Raw genomic sequence first — 20,567 nt, forward strand, 5'->3', positions numbered from 1 at the left:
GACCATGTCCACGTCCGCGTCCCTTATTAGATGTTTTCCTCATTGTTCCCGTTCACCACAATTTTGAGAATGGCAAATTTGGGAATAGTTTTTCAACCCAGAACAAAAACTGTGCTTTTACGGTCACTACAAATAACTTGACCAGCTCAAACAGTACAGATTTGGTTGAATAGAAATGTGAGGCCTATTTTTTTTCGCGCGGTGTGACAGGTATACGTTTAATCACAGAATTAGACTTGTATCTGCACGGTAGCGTGTGTGTTAAGTTTTTCTGAATGACACTATCAGCACCTTGAATCTAAGATATCCTTTTTGGGATAGATTTCAAGTAGGCCTCATATAGCATAAACTACTTAGTTATTTTGAGAATGTCAAATTTGGGAATAGTTTTTCACCCCAGAACAAAAACTGTGCTTTTACAGTCACTACAAATAATTTGACCAGCTCAAACAGTACAGATTTGGTTGAATAGAAATGTGAGGCCTATTTTTTTTTGCGCTGTGTGACAGGTATACGTTTAATCACAGAATTAGACTTGTATCTGCACGGTAGCGTGTGTGTTAAGTTTTTCTGAATGACACTATCAGCACCTTGAATCTAAGATATCCTTTTTGGGATAGATTTCAAGTAGGCCTGATATAGCATAAACTACTTAGTTATTTTGAGAATGGCAAATTTGGGAATAGTTTTTCAACCCAGAACAAAAACTGTGCTTTTACGGTCACTACAAATAACTTGACCAGCTAAAACAGTACAGATTTGGTTGAATAGAAATGTCAGGCCTATTTTTTAGGCGCTGGGTGACAGGCTCAACTTGCCCCTGATGTAGTATATGGCCAAAAAATAACCACACTATTGATGGTTAAATGCACTTGGGTGACACAGGCTCAGCCTGCACCTGATGTAGTATATGGCCAAAAATTAACCACACTGTTGATGGTTAAATGCACTTGGGTGACACAGGCTCAGCCTGCACCTGATGTAGTATATGGCCAAAAATTAACCACACTGTTGATGGTTAAATGCACTTGGGTGACACAGGCTCAGCCTGCACCTGATGTAGTATATGGCCAAAAAATAACCACACTGTTGATGGTTAAATGCACTTGGGTGACACAGGCTCAGCCTGCACCTGATGTAGTATATGGCCAAAAAATAACCAGACTGTTGATGGTTAAATGCAATTCGGTGACACAGGCTCAGCCTGCAGCTGATGTAGGATATAGCAAAAAATAACCACACTATTGATGGTTAAAAGCACCACAAGCCACAAAATGGCCGCCGATCACCCCAGAAAAAAGTGATCTAAAAACGCTCTGGGCAGCCTAAAAAAAGTGAGCAAGTCGATATTAGCACTTCAATGATCCACAGCTGGAGATCGATCACAGAATGAAGTCTTTTGGAGGAGTTAATCTGCCTAATCTCGCCCTAACGTCGCAGCAGCAACCTCTCCCTATGCTTGAATCAGCAAAGTGACGTGCAGCGCTACGTGACCCAAGCTTATATAGAGGCTGGGTCACATGCTGCACTGGCCAATCACAGTCATGCCAATAGTAGGCAAGGCTGTGATGGCCTCTTGGGGCAAGTAGTATGACGCTTGTTGATTGGCTGCTTTGCAGCCTTTCAAAAAGCGCCAAGAAAGCGCCGAACACCGAACCCGAACCCAGACTTTTACGAAAATGTTCGGGTTCGGGTCCGTGTCACGGACACCCCAAAATCCGGTACGAACCCGAACTATACAGTTCGGGTTCGCTCATCCCTATTCTCTATCTATTTGTTCCATGCTTGGACAGGTCCTAAACCATGTTCCTCTGTCATAATGGCTGGTGAACTATTTCCTAATACTTCTATAATACCACAAGTGTGACATTGTTAGATTTTCTGCAATTCTTCTCTGCAGGTACTCTCAAGCTCTGCCAGGTCAGATGGGGACTATCAACGGACAGCCATTTTCAGGTCTATCTAGAGATGTTTGATTGGATTCAAGTCACTTTCAATTCACATAACATTCACAGAATTGTCATTACGCCACTCATATGTTGTCTAAACTGTATGCTTAGGGTCATTGGCTTGTTGGAAGGCAAAGCTTTGTCCCAGTCTGAGATCCAGAGCACTCTGAATCAGGTTTTTATTAAGATTATCTCTGTAATTTTCTACATTCAGCTTTTCCTCAACCCTGACCAGTCTCCCTGTCCCAGTAGCTGAAAAATACCCCACAACATGATGCTGCCACTACCATGCTTTACTGTAGGATTTGTATTGGGCAGGTGCCTTATTTCCTCTACATATGATGCTTAGAATTGAGGCCAATCTTGATCAGATAATCTTGTTGCTCACAGTTTGAGAGTCCTTGCAAACTCCTTTACTGAGGAAAGGCTTCTTTCTGACATCTCTGCCATAAAGCCCACATTGATGGAGTGCTGCATTGATAATTGACCTTGCAGAGGTTTTTATCATCTGCATACAGGATCTTTGTAACTCAGAGTAACCATTTGGATTCTTGGTCACCTTTCTTACCAAGGCCCTTCTCCCCCAAATACTTAGTTTGGGCAGCTCTAGAAAGAGTACTGATTCAGAACTTCTTCCATTTAAAAATTATGGAGGCCACTGTGCTCCTGGGAACTTTCAGTGCAGCAGATTTTTTTTTTAATATATATTCTTTTCCAGACCTGTACCTCAATCCTGTCTCTGAGCTCTACAGGCAGTTCTTTCCTCCTCCTGACTTGGTTTTTGCTCTGATATACATTGCTAGCAGTGAGACCTGAAATGAACAGGGGTGTGCCTTTCAAAATTATGTCCACTGAATTTACCACAGGTGTACTCCAATCAAGGTGTAGAAAAATCTCCTTGAGAGATGGGAGACTCTGAGAGGTAATTTTCAAGTGTATAGAAAAGGGTCTGAATACTTACAGTATGTCCATGTGAAATTTTCCTTTTTAAGAAATTTGAAAACATTTCTAAAATGTTGTTTTCACTTTCTCATTATGAGGTATTCTGTTCAGATAGATGGGGAAAACTTGATTTTTTTATTTTATTTTAGCAGAAGGCCGCAAAATAACAGAATGTGAAAAAAGTGAAAGGATCTGAAGACTTTACGAATGCATTATGGACTGGTAAGTCAAATATATTTATTGCTTCAGTTCTGAACCAATCTCCTGATTAGTGAGTTCACTGTGGACAACCACTAATGGATGTTTCTTTAACTAAATGCCAAATAATCCTCCAAATTTCTTATGACGATGTTAATTTTACGCACAATTGAAATTTTGTGAAAAATCACAGTTTAGAAATGTAAAGATCTCCTTTTAGTCCTTTTGTCTTGTGAGGAAATTGATAATAGACTAACTTCTGAGTTCTGACCATTGCAGCCGCTTAATGCAGTCCACACATGGAGCTCTAACTACAAACAAGGTCTGTGAAGATCCTTTTTACTCACACACAAATAACAAAAAAGTAAGGTTAGTGGATACACAAAATAATATCAGTATGTATTTGGAGAGATGATTTACATAAGGCAGTACAGCTTGTTCAGGAGTGGAAGGCCATGGAGTATGGGTAAAGTTTGGGATACAGTCTAGCAGTTGGTAAAATTCAAATGTTTGTCTTTACTTAATTTTGATTTAAAAAGTCATTAGAACAGTATAGCTTGATTGACCAATGAGTAATTGCTTATGCTTTTTAAATAATGGCTGCATTTTTAGTCATGGTTTCTGGAGCCTGCGTTTACAGTGTTCCTCAAGTAAAGAAGCATACTGCAAACTCTGGCTCTCTGGACTTTTTAAAGGTGCACAACACGTTGTGATACCTCAACGGTGTCCAGGGGACCCAGCATAGCATTGGGGGCTACCTCAAACCTGGCCACTGTGGTTCCATTTAGGTGAACCCACTCCTGTCTCTACTGCATTAAGATTTTTCTTGCTCTTTCTTGTTTCAGGTTGTATGTATGTGCAGAAGTGATGGCACATATATTGTTAGTGGCCCCAGTCAGAGAGATTGAATCCCATCACACTTTCTATTTAATGTATGGGTGAAAATGAACATTATGATATCACAATGTGTGAGGTAATGTTTTGTTTGCTGTTGGAGTCTCTCTATATATATTGGATTAGTACTTTACAGTCAATAAGGAAATGTTTCCAAACTAGTGAAAATTAAACAAGTAGTTTTTTATGGAAACCAGTTATCTAAAGGGCCTTTGAAGAATGACAGGTGAATCTGATTGGTTGTTTTGGGCATCTACTCCACCTTTCCTTTAGGCCTCATGCACATGACCGTTGTTCTGGTCCGCATCCGAGCCGCAGTTTTTGCGGCTTGGGTGCGGACCCATTCACTTCAATGGGGCCACAATAGATGCGGACAGCACTCCGTGTGCTGTCCGCATCCTTTTCTCCGTTCGGTGGCCCCGCCAAAAAAATATAGCATGTCCTATTCTTGTCCGTTTTGCGGACAAGAATAGGCATTTCTACAATGGGACGCCCGTTCTGTTCCACAAATTGCGGAAGGCACACGGATGGCTTCTGTCTTTTGCGGATCCGCGGTTTGCGGACCGCAAAAAACTGAACGGTCGTGTGCATGAGGCCTTATGCTAGTGTTAAAATATCCCCAACCAAACAGTTCTGATAACAGACAAACTATCCTTGTTACCCATAACAACCAAACACAGTGTAGCTTTCAGTTCTTATAGTGATTTTGAAAAGTAAAACATGTGCTGTGACTGATTGCTGTTTTGGGACAAAGTGTAGAAGAGTTCTGCAGTCTGCATTACGGACAGCATTCAGCGTGAGTCAGGTGAGTAATTTAAATTTTTTGTCTTTATCACTACTCACCTACAGACCAGTGGGGCACTGTAAGGGCCATTATAGCTACTGCAGGCACTTTAAGGGACCATTTATGCTACTGGGCACATTTTAGGGGATCATTATAACTACTGGGGCTTATAGGGATGGAATGTAACATCTAGAGATAATTTTGGATAGCATTACAACTACTGGGGGCACTAAAGGGGACATTATAACTTGTGGGCAATATATGGGACATTTTAACTACTGAAGGAACTATAGAGTGCATTAAAACTACCAGGGGCACTGTAGAGGGGCATTATAACTACGGGTGGCCCTATAGAGGAGCATTATTACTTCTGGAGGACTATGGGGGAGCTGGAAGCACTATTTGGTTTTTTCAATGTTGGGGATACAATGGGGCATTTCAGCGGCAATTTTACTACTGAGTCACTAGGAGGGATTTTATCACAGTTTATTGTACTATGAGGGGCTTTAATACTACTGGAGGCACTATGAGGGGAAGAATGTATGTCCATATATTTTTTTTTTGCTGTCTGTAATTTTAGGTTCAGTTGTCCAAAAAAAAAAAATTGAATTGAAAAGCATTGCAATAATTGTTTCCTTTGCCTTGTGAGGCCTTATAATATTGTGTGATTAAAGTAAGAGCTGGATTTGTTTTCGCATTTAAGGTGGGCAGTGTAAGATTTACCAACCCTGGAATGCAAAAGAAATATGTAAATCACGGGTGTCAAACACAAGGCCCGCGGGCCGAATCCGGCCCGCCAGACCTCGTCATGTGGCCCGCGCAGTCGCCGCCGTCCGCCAGCCTTCACCTTTTATTCTCTCTTTTTTTTTTTTTTTGACACAAGAAAGCCGCCTCTTCAGCGCATGCGCGGCAGCCTACAAGCCAGAGAACGTCTGCCCTCTAGCGGCGCCGGCCGTTCTACACAGGAAAGAATTGTACCGTATATCCTAATTGCTTGTGTAGAATGCAGGCAGGCCGGGCGGCAGCGTAACTCCCTGATGTTACGTGCCTGCACCGCCTCCTTTATGAATGAAGCAGGCGGCGCAGGCAAGTGACGTCAGTGAGTGACGCGCCGGCCGCCCGTCCTGCCTGCCGGCATTATACACAAGCAATTAGGATATACGGTTCAATTAGGAGTGAGGGGGGCATGTTTCATAACTTTTAATTCAATAATACATTTTATATTTGTATACTGGGGGGGGGGGGGCGGCGGCGGGGGGGGGTTACACGGAATCTGTGGATGGCACAGTTAAGGGGTGGGGGTCTGTGGATGGCACTGTTATGGGGTGGGGGGGTCTGTGGATGGCACTGTTATGGGGTGGGGGGTCTGTGGATGGCACATATATAACACTGCCATCCACAGATCCCCCCCCTGTAACAGTGCCAGCCACAGATCCCCCCCCCCTGTAACAGTGTCTGTCATCCACAGATCCCCCCATAAGTGTCCGTCATCCACAGATCCCCCCATAAGTGTCCGTCATCCACAGATCCCCCCATAAGTGTCCGTCATCCACAGATCCCCCCATAACAGTGTCCGTCCTCCACAGATCCCCCATAACAGTGTCCATCATCCACAGATCCCCCCATAACAGTGTCCGTCATCCACAGATCCCCCCATGACAGTGTCCGTCATCCACAGATCCCCCATAACAGTGTCCGTCATCCACAGATCCCCCCATAACAGTGTCCGTCATCCACAGATGTTTAAAAAAATAAATAATTACTGTCTGTTACCAAAAATCATTTTTCAATAAATAATAACAATAATTGTACATTTGAATATCTACTTGCCATTATTCTGACTATGTTTCTGCTTTCAGAGCTAGTTATTACTTACATTATTACAAAAAACAGTAATAATTGAATGCAGTGACAATAATTTATGAGAATAAAGAGTGGACACATAGTCCTACAGATACAACCGGCCCTTTGAGGGTGACCAAACTGCTGATGCGGCCCCCGATGAATTTGAGTTTGACACCCCTAATGTAAATGATAGAAATGAGACCCTGTAATGGAGTCAGGGTAGGTAAATCCTATACTTTTGTGTAGGTTCTAGATAAGACCTCCATCACAACACGCTGTAGAGTGCTTCCACAATACAGAGACCTGATTTTTCAGATGTCTATATTCTCAGGTAACAACATTTCATACTGGAAATGATACACAATAGATGAGGTACTGGCTTGGCTACCAAGGCCTGTTTAAAAGGTTGAGCATTGACTTATAGGATAGCTGCCTACAAACTGGGGGAACCAAAGGCACCGCTTTCTTTTTTTTTGTTTCTGAAAAAGAGCTAAATTTCCCACCATGAATAGGAATCAACCATAAATAATGGAGAATAAATTGAATGTAATCGTCACTGCCATGCCATCATGGGTCGTTCACCTGCCAGTTTCTTAGTGAAGACAATCATTCTCATGTTTTGTTCATATTTAGAATACTCACAGAGAAAAGAAAAACTGTCTGTCTTGCCAATTGCAACCAATAACAGAAGCACTTTTATTTCTTATTCTGCTCTTGAAGAATGAAAGCTACTCTGTGATTTAATTGTATGCATGCTCGTGTATGTACATGTGCTTATATCTGGTTGTTGGTGCAAAAATTTGCTTCCTGTGTCCATATTTTGCAAAGGGGGATAAAGACTGGATAGGTAATAACTTAACTTGTTAGGGATCCAACCCCTGAGACCCCCACTGAAAGGGTCCCATGTGCCCTGTTTGAATGGAGTGAATAGTCAAACATGTGCTCTACCTCTCCATTCAAACTCTATATGACTGCTGAAGATAGCCAAGTACAGCGCTCAGCTATCTCCAGCAGTCCTATAAACTTTTAATGGAGTAGTGGTGTCATTGCTCCATTCATATCGGGGACATAGGATGCTCATTCTTTGTTGGGGGTCCCAGGTCCCAGTGGGTGTTGGACATTAACTTATCTAAAATGTAACCCCATATCCAGTGGATAGAGGGTAATTTATTGTTGTTATGAGAATATCCCTTTAATGTGGAGCCCAGCCTTGCCTACTGTATATATAGGCATTTTAGTGCACAGAAAATACATTGCAGCTTTGTTCCCATATGCAAAAATATTCACCTACTAATGTAAAGTTTTCACATATAAAAAAAACACAGTTCATGTGTTGTATATAGTGCAGATATTTATACAGTACATCTGTCTTTACGATCAAATAGTAAGTAGGTTCACATACTGCCTGCTAATAAACACTCATCAAGCCTCACCCTGTAAATAATGACTCTATCAAGGAATCCATATGAAGATCCTAGTTTCCCCTATCCTCAGGTACCATTCTACTGGAGTGCTTGGAAAGGCCTTTACAATAAAGTGGGAAGAAGAGATAGGTACTCCAGTGCTTGTCCAGTTAAAAATAAAACTATTTTTATTCCACCTCATTAAAAATAGTCATTATACAGTAATCTAGACTTTTACGCGTTTCAAACAAAGCCAATTGTCCTTTGTCATAGTATAATAGTAGTAATATGCTTCACCTGTAAGATCTCCATGGTTAGAAAATGCATTAATATTCTTTTTTACTATCACCCATACTCTTAGGCTGTGTTCAAATCTGCATCAGTTGCTTCGATAGGAGCCTCCGTCTCAGATTTTCTAAACAAAGATGTCTAGGTGGAATTGGACAGATGCCATTATAAGTCAATTAAACCCATTGACTAAAGATCACTTTGTCCAGAAGTACTCATTATTGATGCCCAACGTGGCCCTATTAGGACATTCTCTCTCCATATGCTCTAATTAGATCCTTCCATTCATGTCACTGGACACTATGTAATGTCACCTTTCTTATGCAGAGTCAGCTACAGGACAAGTGCTTGGCTCAGAGGTGTGATGATTTGGCACTTCAAAGCCAATTCTAGGCTGGTTTTGCACACAACATTTTGCAGCATTTTTATTTCATTTATTGTTATATATATATATATATATATACACATATATACACAGTATATATATATTTTTTTTATATTTTTTTATTTATTTATATATTATACACAGTTGAGTTACATTATTATAACTTAATGATTTTCCTAGTCTATGATGTAAAGTCATGGTTTTATTAAAGACACAGAGGCGAGTATTGCTAGCTCTTCCTTTACTGTCCACCAATAGCAGCAAAGAAAATTTACATAATTTACAATGTAACCATAGTAACCAAAGTCCCTCCCCAGACAGCCCCTATAACAGGCAGCTCCTCCTCTGGGTCTTCCTCTTTCTTTGGACCTGACACCATAACTGGAAACCAACTGGAACCGTCAACTAGAATTGGAATCTGGAAGCGACACATCACAGCTCCAACCGAACCGCACAACCGAAGCCAACGTGGCTAACACTTCTGAAGAAAAATCAGAAGGACGTAGATCCTAGAAAACAGCGGAACATCATCCTGAAAGGAAAATAAATAAAATGGCAAGTGTAAATACCAGGCAGAAACAAATCAAGTCAGACAGTCGATAAACGGCCATGAACCGTAAAATCATCCATTAAATTACAAAAACATTAAATAAATACAAGCAAAACATAACCTCCTCCGAATAAATAAATAAATAAATGGGCGGGCCGAAAACTAGGGTGGGCAATACTCGCCTCCGTGTCTTTAATAAAATCATGACTTTACGTCAGACTTTACGGTGGAGTCGGATGCGAGCCAACAGGGCTGGGGGGCCCATTGCAACGGTAGGCCGAAAATCGCCTTGCCATTCCATGCCTCCAGGTTGTCGATCCACCAGTGGAGTTCTTCCCGGGCTTCCATATCCAGGGTCACAGTATCTGCAAACGCCGCACCTGAACGAAGATGCGCGATCTTCAGGCGTTGAAGGGCGCGATAATGCAGCGAAGCCAGAAATACCGCCTGGATGGAAGAGGCAAGCAGGCCAATGATGCGGGCTAGGTGTCGCAAGGTCAACTGAGGAACAGACAGCCCGTGTCGTAATTCCTTCCGAACGGAGCGCAGCTTCGACGTCGGGAGGCTGAGAGAATCGGACACTGAATCCACTGTGAATCCCAGGAATTCCATCCTCTGTAGAGGGATCAGGGACGACTTATCCAGATTGAGGAGAAAGCCGAGGCGGGAAAGTAGATCCGAGGTCCAGCCTAGATGCTCCAGCAAGGTCAACCTGGATTGATGCATGATAAGAATGTCGTCCAGATAGACAATCAAACGTACGCCCCGACTGCGAAGCCAAGACATGGCCGGGCGCATTAGTTTGGTGAAACACCAAGGTGCTGATGACAGACCGAAAGGAAGGCAAGTGAAACGCCAAGTCTCCCCTCTCCATAGAAAACTGAGAAGGTCTCTGGACTGAGTAGAAATTGGGACCATCAGGTAAGCATCCTTGAGATCCAATTTCACCATCCAGTCCCCTGGGAGAAGTAAATCCCTGAGGAGGGGAATCCCCTCCATCTTGAAGTGGCGATAGCGCACAATGGTATTCAGAGCCCGAAGGTTTATAACCGGGCACATCTGACCGCCCTTTTTCTGAACCAAAAAGATATTGCTGAGGACTCTCCCGGGAGAAGGAGGAGCCCGCTCTATCGCCCGCTTGTGGAACAGTGACACAACTCTAGGTCTACCAGAGAGCAATCGGGTCTTGACAGTGCAAAAAGAGGGGGAGGAGGGAGGTGGCATGGGTAGTCTATGAGCTCGATATGGAAGCCCCTGACTGTGGACAAGACCCACGGGTCGGATGTGATGTCTAACCAGGCATGGAAAAAATGACGGAGTCTGCCCCCGATGCAATGATCTGAAAAATCCCCTGCAGGGGGAAGACTTACCGAAAGGTCTTCTGGAGTTGGGGTTCCCACGGAAGGACCTGGAACGCCAATGGCCGCCTCTGGCTGGGAAGAACGGTGAGGAGTTCCTTTGATCCTGGAAAGGGGGTCTCTGGTGGAAGGAGCCTCAGCCCGCGCTACGGGCCTGAAAAGTGGATCGGCCGGACAGGCGGCCCCTGCTACTGCCGGCCCTGGTGGAGACCCGTCCCTGAAACACTCTACGCATAGAGGATTGGGCCTTATCTAAGGCTGTAAACGCTCCAACAAAGCGGCTTAGATCTTTTATAAAAGAGTCGCCAAATAAAAGCCTCTGTGCGTCCTTACCTGCCTCAGTAAGGGCAAGGTTGGCCAGCTTGGGATCGATCTTAAAAAGAATGGCCTTACGCCGTTCAATGGCCAAAGATGTATTGGCATTTCCAGCGATACAAATCGCTCTTTGGGCCCAACCGCGAAGCTCTTCGGGGTCTATCGGTGAGTCATCTGCTCTGGCCGCCTCAGCCATATCTAACAGCTTAGTCAGGGGGCCGAAAACATCAAGGAGCTTGTCCTGACAGCTCCGTAAGGCGGAGTCCAACCCCTTACGGGGGTTCCAGCCGGTCTTGGCTAAAAACTGGGTCATTTTAGGGTCGACCACAGGAGTGTCGCAGACCTTGTTAGGGACCAGGGGCCTGGGGCACTCAGCTCTTAGCTTGTTATGAGCCTCTTTACTCAGCGGGTGACGAACCCGGTATTCAAGGTACTTGCCCACATGGTCCGAAGGAAGCCACTCCGCCGACCTAGGGTGGTGGTGGGCGTCTGGATCGAACATCAGTTCGCCAGAAGGGTCTACCAAGGCAGATGCTAAATCGACTATGGGAGAAGCTGAGTCCTTGATCAGCGAAGTCGAAGGTATGGGGCCCCTGGGGTCCGGCCCTAGATCAAGGGCATCCTCAGAGGGATAGCTGTTATCCGCAAACGCCTCTACATCTGAACCCTTATCAGAGTCAGAGTCAGTGCCCGATTGTGCTCTAGCACATTTCCACGTACGCGCCATTTCTGCCTGGCGCGGTAAGGCTCTCTTGCGTGATCCCAGGGCGCTCTCATGGGTGGCAGTACGCACACCAGTTCTATTTTCCTGTGATACAGGAGTGTCAATGGCGTTGGATGGTGGATCCCTTAAAGGGGCAGCCTGCAGAGCATCTCTAGGAGGGTGTGCAGCAAGAGCTTGAGAAATGCTTGCAGATAATATAGTGGACATAGAGTCCATAGCAGCCATTATAGCACTGGAGACCGACTGGTGCAGTGCTAGGGAATGAGGGTCTTCCCTCTAAACCCCAACATCCTCAGGAGGATGTGGGCAGGCCTGGGTGGAAGGCTGATCAGAGGCCGACATAATGCAAGATATATCTCCCAAGGAAACTGACTATAAGGCCTAAAGGGTCTATAGGGCTATCCCAGTACTTACAAAGCAAAGCGGGAGTGGTAAGGTAGGGGTTAATCACCCCAAAAGCAAAGCGGTAGGAGCAGGAGCTTTGGCGGACGATCCGGAGCACAGCTAAGAGGGACTGAAGATGGCCGCCGAAATCCCGCGATAGGGGAGAATATGATCCAAAATGGCCGCCGGGATCTCGCGAATCCCAGCAGGGCCGGAGAAGAAGATCCGGCCGCAATAGGGGAAGTGCCGGCCGCACAGGAATCTGAGGGCAGAAGCGAGCGCCGACCGCAGGTAAAGGGAGAATGAGAAAAAACAAGATAAGGGGAAAAAACTGAGGTGCAGTAGAGAATCAACACAAGACAAAGGGAATAACGTATAAGAAATATAATGAGGGGGGGGGACCCCCGAAACGGGTGAAAAGAGAGAGAAAACTCCATATAGCAATATATAGCTAACAGAGAACAAACAATGATGTCCTAAAACATGTGGATCACAATGAGATCTGAGGGACTATAGTAATGAGAGAACAAAAATGCAGCACTTATCTGGTGGCAGCAGCAAAGAAAGAGGAAGACCCAGAGGAGGAGCTGCCTGTTATAGGAGCTGTCTGGGGAGGGACTTTGGTTACTATGGTTACATTGTTCATTATGTAAATTTTCTTTGCTGCTATTGGTGGACAGTAAAGGAAGAGATAGCAATAGGAGCCTCCGTGTCTTGCTGTAAAACCACCAGCTAATATTCAGAGTCACAGCAGTATGCAGCATAGACAGCAGCTAGAAGTGCTCAGAGTGACTCAATAAGGTCCTGGTGGGTTGTCTCAGGTTTCTGGAGCCATGCTGACTGCAGTGCCTCCAACAGCCGCTCAAAGGGTGCGCGAGGGAGGATGATGAGGTGTTCCCATAGATGCTCTGGGGAATTAGGGGGCCAGGGTAGTATATGGAAATCTTGGTCATGATCTTCCAACCAATGTTGGACATTTCTAGCTGTGTGACATGTCACATTGTCTTGCTGGAAGGACCCATCCTTTCTCAGAAAAGACATGTATGTCAGCATGTATGGGTGCATGTGATCTGCAAATATGGATTCATGCCCAAATCAGTCGAGAAGTCCTTTCACATGAATGAGTAAGCCCAGAGAATACCATTAAAATATTCCCTGGACCATAACACTGCCACCACTAGCTTATGTTCTTCCAGCAATGGTTGCATGGTGTTTGTTCACTGGTGTTTCCCGTCTGACATGCCATTTTTATCTTTTTTTTTTCTGTGGCCAGATGCTACATTATAGTGAAGCACTAGGAGGGAAGGGATGCAAATGAGCTCTTAACAAGCTCTGCCTCTAATGCCACCAGATGTAAATCAGCTATCCTATAAGGAAATGTTCAGCTCTTAAAATAAGGCTTGAGCCATGACTTGGATATTAAATAAGCCAGCACCTCATCTGCAGACAGCTGTTTCAGGTTGATTGCCCCTCATCAGTGCAGAGCAGAGAGTACTGGCTTAAATGGTTGAGAGGCCTGTGTCCGAGTCAGGGGGAACTAACTCTCCTTAGGGAGAGAGCACCTTAATTAGTGTGAGGAGACTTACAGGCCATACATGCTCCTCTGGAATTCTGGGAGAAAAGGGATTCAAATGAGCTCTTAACAAGCTCTGCCTCTAATGCCACCAAATGTAAATCAGCTATCCTATAAGTAAATGTTCAGCTCTTAAAAAAATCCTTGAGCCGAAACAGCTATCTGCAGATGAGGTGCTGGCTTATTTAATATCCAAGTCATGTCTCAAGGCTTATTTTAAGAGCTGAACATTGACTTATAGGATAGCTGCCTGTTAAGAGCTCATTTGCATCCCTTCCCTCCCAGAATTCCAGAGGAGCATGTATGGCCTGTAAGTCTCCTCACACTGATTAAGGAGCTCTCTCCCTAAGGAGAGTTAGTTCCCCCCTGAGTGAAGCACTACATTCAGTGAAATCTGGTTCTCAGCATTTGCGTCATTGTTTTTAAAAATGGAGCATGCTTAGTATGGAAATGAACAAGGATAAGGGAAGGTCATACATTTCACCACTAACCCACTTTGCAAGGTCCAAATCCCGGGTAAATGTGAAGGTGCATGGAGAAGCCCAATACTGATAAGAGAAATTCAGCACTGAGTCTCAATAAAACAATTCTTTATTGGTCATTTCTTAAAAAATTAAAAAGGGCAAATTCACATGCTGCGCATTTCAGATGAATGCATGCCCTCCTTCATCATGGCATCATGGCCAGTTTTCCCCTTAAATCCCATAGGTATCTCTATAGGACTTGAAAAACAAAATTTTTTGGAAATGTATCAAAATAAAAATGCCATAAAAAACATTTGTAAACATTTAAAAATGAGAAAGAAAGCTCATGTTTTTGTGACAATAAGGGCTTTGTAGTTACACAAAATTTAGATGATTAGTCTTTGCTTTATTTAATTCTAAGGGCTATGGTGGACAAAACTGGTCAAAAATTGTACATAACTTAGACGTGGAAAAACTACCTTGTGTGAAACTGTTTACTGCATCAACAGTATTTACCTGAGCTATGACATCCCTATTGTGCCACAAACTAAATAATTCCCTAGTAGAGATGTCGCAAACATAAAATTTTCAGTTTGCGAACGGCGAACGCGAATTTTCACAAATGTTCGCGAACGGGCGAACCGGACGAACCGCCATAGACTTTAATAGGCAGGCGAATTTTAAAACCCACAGGGACTCTTTCTGGCCACAATAGTGATGGAAAAGTTGTTTCAAGGGGACTAACACCTGGACTGTGGCATGCCGGAGGGGGATCCATGGCAAAACTCCCATGGAAAATTACGTAGTTGACGCAGAGTCGGGTTTTAATCCATAAAGGGCATAAATCACCTAACATTCCTAAATTGTTTGGAATAACGTGCTTTAAAACATCCAGTGTGTTTATACGATCAGGTATGATGTTGTATCGATCAGGTAGTGCAAGGGTTACGCCCGCTTCACAGTGACAGACCAAACTCTGACAGACCAAACTCCCTGTTTAACGCACCGCAAACAACTGCAAACAGTCCATTTGCACAACCGCAAACTCCCCATTTGCACAAGGTTGGATACCAAGCTAGCCATGTCCCGTTCCTTGTCCTCACTGACGTCATTGAAGGTCTCTTCCTCCACCCAGCCACGTACAACACCAAGGGTCCCCGAAAGGTGACAACAAGCCCCCTGGGACACCTGCTGTGATTGGTCTTCCACCTCCTCAAAGCCACCTTCCTCATCTGACTCCTCTTCTTCAGACTCCTCTCTCTGCGTTGCCGCAGGTCCAGCAATCGATGACAAGGCTGCTTCTGGTGGTGATGGTGACCACAACTCTTCCTCTTCATGCTCATCTACGGCCTGATCCAGCACTCTTCGCAGGGCACGCTTCAGAAAAAATGCATATGTGATGAGGTTGATGATGTTGCCTTGGGTTTGACTGACCAGGTTTATCATCTCCGCAAAAGGACGCATGAGCCTACAGCCATTGTGCATGAGCGTTTAGTAACGCGGCAAAAAAATACCCAGCTCCGCAGAGGCTGTCCTCTTTTGTTTAAATTAAAAAAAAATCTGTTCTTAACAGTTTAATCTCTGTTTTGTCCCCTATCAGGGGCCGGTGTATGGAATAGATTTTAGGAAACGGGAGATGGAAAAAGATTCTTGGTCGGTCCTCTTACTTCCAATTTGGGGCACTGTGCGTACACCTTGCAATGTACTGTGCAACCAGATATGGGTGGTGTGTTTAAGTAGTACTATTCCTATCAGTTTAATCCCTGTTTCGTCCCCTATCATGGGACGTGTATGGAATAGATTTTAGGAACCGGGAGATGGAAAAAGATGCTTGGTCGGTAATCTTACTTCCAATTTGGGGCACTGCGCGTGCGCCGTGTAATGTACTGTGCAATCCCAATATGAGTGGTATGTTAAGTAGTACTATTCCTATCAGTTTAATCCCTGTTACGTCCCCTATCAGGGGACGTGTATGGAATAGATTTTAGGAACCGGGAGATGGAAAAAGATGCTTGGTCGGTCCTCTTACTTCCAATTTGGGGCACTGCGCGTGCGCCGTGTAATGTACTGTGCAATCCCAATATGAGTGGTATGTTAAGTAGTACTATTCCTATCAGTTTAATCCCTGTTTCGTCCCCTATCATGGGACGTGTATGGAATAGATTTTAGGAACCGGGAGATGGAAAAAGATGCTTGGTCGGTCCTCTTACTTCCAATTTGGGGCACTGCGCGTGCGCCGTGTAATGTACTGTGCAATCCCAATATGAGTGGTATGTTAAGTAGTACTATTCCTATCAGTTTAATCCCTGTTACGTCCCCTATCAGGGGACGTGTATGGAATAGATTTTAGGAACCGGGAGATGGAAAAAGATGCTTGGTCGGTCCTCTTACTTCCAATTTGGGGCACTGCGCGTGCGCCGTGTAATGTACTGTGCAATCCCAATATGAGTGGTATGTTAAGTAGTACTATTCCTATCAGTTTAATACCTGTTACGTCCCCTATCAGGGGACGTGTATGGAATAGATTTTAGGAACCGGGAGATGGAAAAAGATGCTTGGTTGGTCCTCCTACTTCCAATTTGGGGCACTGCGCGTACGCCGTGCAATGTACTGTGCCATTAGATATGAGTGGTGTGTTAAGTAGTACTATTCCTATCAGTTTAATCCCTGTTACGTCCCCTGTCAGGGGACGTGTATGGAATAGATTTTAGACAACCGCAAAGAGTTGTCAATAGTTGACACACTCATGACATAAATTTTATTCCTCTATGCGTCAATCTTGGTGTAGTGATGACTGTGCTCGTGCGCACCTTTGGGAGATTGCAGGCGATGGGGTTTTTTCAAAGCCTATGGTCGTGCTGAGGTAGTTCAGTGACAGTTAAGTGACCCAGAAAACAATGATTCTGCAGTGTGGGCCCATTGTTGGCCTAGTAGGCTTTAATGATCACCTTAGATGATCACAAAGAAAATTAATGTTTTTTCTATGCAAAATTATCCAGCTGATCGCTTTTGGTCTGTTCACAATGAAGCAACGACCTTATCATCTGGGGTGTGCCAACATTGCCATTGCCAACACACTCATAGAGGTGGTCGCTTCATTGTTATACGCAAGCCCCTTGACCACAACAAGGTAACGATCACGAAGGGGAATTGACACATGTATGTGCCTTTTTTTTTTTTTTTGCAGCCACAGTGCAGCACCAGAGGCCAGAAAAACTAGGCATGTACACATGCCAGAAAAATTAGGTATTGTTGCAGCCGCTGCTGTAGCAGCGGCCAGAAAAATTGATGTTTTCCAGGCAGAAAGTGCACTAAAACATTGCGGCTTGAACCTTAGTTGGTGGCGGATAAGTCATGCAAGTCATCAGGCATGCAGAGATAAAATACAGCAGCGTGTGGACCATTTTTAGCCCAAGGCAGCTCATCTCATCACCAGGCCTTTTTTAGTCAAATGTATCGCCCACTGTCAGTCCCTTCGGGATCCATGCCTCATTCATCTTAATAAAGGTGAGGTAATCTAGACTTTTTTGACCTAGGCGACTTCTCTTCTCAGTGACAATACCTCCTGCTGCACTGAAGGTCCTTTCTGACAGGACACTTGAAGCGGGGCAGGCCAGAAGTTCTATCGCAAATTGGGATAGCTCAGACCACAGGTCAAGCCTGTACACCCAGTAGTCAAGGGGTTCATCGCTCCTCAGAGTATTGAAATCTGCAGTTAAGGCGAGGTAGTCTCCTACCTGTTGGTCGAGTCGAGTCGAGTCGTGGACCCCGAAGGGCTGTGGCGATGCATAGGACTTAAAAAGCCTCCATCAACAACACGTCTGTAAAGCGTCCTGTCCTTGCCGGCGTGGTCGTGGTAGAATTACTTTCACCTCTTCACCTGTTAGATTCCCGTTGTGCTGCGACATCACCCTTATACAATGTGTAAAGCATACTTTTTAATTTATTTTGGAACTGCTGCATCCTTTCCGACTTCCGGTAATTCGGTAACATTTCAGGCACTTTCTGTTTATACCGGGGGTCTAGTAGCATGGCCACCCAGTACAGGTCGTTCTCCTTCAGCCTTTTTATACGAGGGTCCCTCAACAGGCACGACAGCATGAAAGACCCCATTTGCACAAGGTTGGATGCCGAGCTACTCATGTCCCGTTCCTCGTCCTCACTGATCTCACTAAAGGTATGTTCTTCCCCCCAGCCACGTACAACACCACGGGTACCAGATAGGTGACAACGAGCACCCTGGGATGCCTGCTGTGTTTGGTCTTCCTCCTCCTCCTCAAAGCCACATTCCTCCTCTGACTCCTCTTCCTCAGACTCCTCTTCCAGCGTTGCCGCAGGTCCAGCAAGCGATGCTGATACGGCTGTTTCTGGTGGTGATGGTGACCACAACTCTTCCTCTTCACGCTCATCTACGGCCTGATCCAGCACTCTTCGCAGGGCACACTCCAGGAATAAAACAAATGGGATGATGTCGCTGACGGTGCCTTCAGTGCGACTGACTAGGTTTGTCACCTCCTCAAAAGGACGCACGAGCCTACAGTCATTGCGCATGAGCGTCCAGTAACGTGGCAAAAAAATTCCCAGCTCCGCAGAGGCTGTCCTAGCACCCCGGTCATACAAATACTCGTTGACAGCTTTTTCTTGTTGGAGCAGGCGGTTCGACATTAGGAGTGTTGAATTCTAACGTGTCGGGCTGTCGCAAATTAAGCGCCTCACTGGCATGTTGTTTCACCGCTGGATATCTGAAAAGTGCGCCATGGCCGTGTAGGAACGCCTGAAATGGCCACACACCTTCCTGGCCTGCTTGAGGACGTCCTGTAAGCCTGGGTACTTATGCACAAAGCGCTGTACAATCAGATTCAACACATGTGCCATGCACGGCACATGTGTCAACTTGCCCAAATTCAATGCCGCCAACAAATTGCTTCCGTTGTCACACACCACTTTGCCGATCTCCAGTTGGTGCAGAGTCGGCCACTGATCCATTCATTCCATCCTGTGCGTTCAGGGTGAACAGGAGTGCTGGTCCAGTGTGACTCTCTGCTTTCAGGCAACTCAACCCCAAGACGGCGTGACACTGTCATATCTGGGATGTGGAATAGCCCCTTGGGAGCTGGGGGGGTGCAGTTGATGTGGAACAAGACGCAGCAGCAGAAGAGGACTCAGCCGAGGAGGTTATTGAAGAGGATGGAGTAGGAGGAGTAGAGGAGGTGGCAGCAGGCCTGCCTGCAAGTCGTGGCGGTGTCACCAACTCCTCTGCAGAGCCATGCATTACATGCTTGGCAGCCGTCAGCAGGTTTACCCAATGCGCAGTGTAGGTGATATACCTGCCCTGACCGTGCTTTGCAGACCAGGTATCAGTGGTCAGATGGACCCTTGCCCCAACACTGTGTGCCAGACATGCCATGACTTCCTTTTGCACAATCGAGTACAGGTTGGGGATTGCCTTTTGTGCAAAGAAATTTCAGCCGGGTACCTTCCACTGCGGTGTCCCAATAGCTACAAATTTTTTTAAGGCCTCAGACTCCACCAGCTTGTATGGTAAAAGCTGGCGGGCTAAGAGTTCCGACAAGCCAGCTGTCAGACGCCGGGCAAGGGGGTGACCTTGTGACATTGGCTTCTTACGCTCAAACATGTCCTTGACAGACACCTGACTGTGGGCAGATGAGCAGAAACTGCTCAAGGCGAGAGACGGAGTGGCGGATGGTTAATAGGGGGCAAGGAGAACAGCAGTGGTTGACGTGGCTGAAGATGCTGGACCAGGAGGAGGATGGTGGCTTTGAGTTTGTGTGCTGCTTGTACTCGTGTTGATCCCATAGGCGTTTGTGATTTGAGATCATGTGCCTTCGCAAAGCAGTTGTACCTAGGTGGGTGTTGGACTTCCCACGACTCAGTATCTTTTGGCACAGGTTGCAAATGGCATCTCTGTTGTCAGAGGCAGACACACAAATAAAATGCCACACTGCTGAGCTCTGCAATGAATGCATTCTGGTGGTGGCAACAGCATGCGTTGATTGGCGTGCTGTCTGGCTGACCCCGGGTGCCGATGCATGCTGTCTGACTGTGCCACTAGCTCCTTGCGACGACTTCCCCCTGCTTCCAACTCGTCTCCTCCTCTCTGTCTCCCCATCTGAACTTTCCCCCTATTCTTCTTCTCTTCGAGCGGGCACCCACGTGACATCCACGGACACATTGTCATCATCAACCGCTTCACTTGTATCTTACAACTCAGCAAAGGAAGCAGCAGCGGGTACAACATCATCATCACACCGTACGTCCATATGTGTAATGCTGCCTGACTGAGATATATCCCTGTTATCTACATCCTCTGGCAATAATGGTTGCGCATCACTCATTTCTTCCAACTGATGTATAAATAACTCCTCTGACAGATCAAGTGAAGCAGCTGTGGTGCTAGTGTTGGTGGTGGCGGCAGGTGGGCGAGTGGTAACTTGAGAGGTGCCCGAAGCTGAGCTGGAGGAGGATGGTGCGTCAAGGTTCCGAGCGGAAG

The sequence above is a fragment of the Bufo bufo genome, chromosome 2, assembly GCF_905171765.1.
Source record: "Bufo bufo chromosome 2, aBufBuf1.1, whole genome shotgun sequence".
Classification (NCBI taxonomy): domain Eukaryota; kingdom Metazoa; phylum Chordata; class Amphibia; order Anura; family Bufonidae; genus Bufo; species Bufo bufo.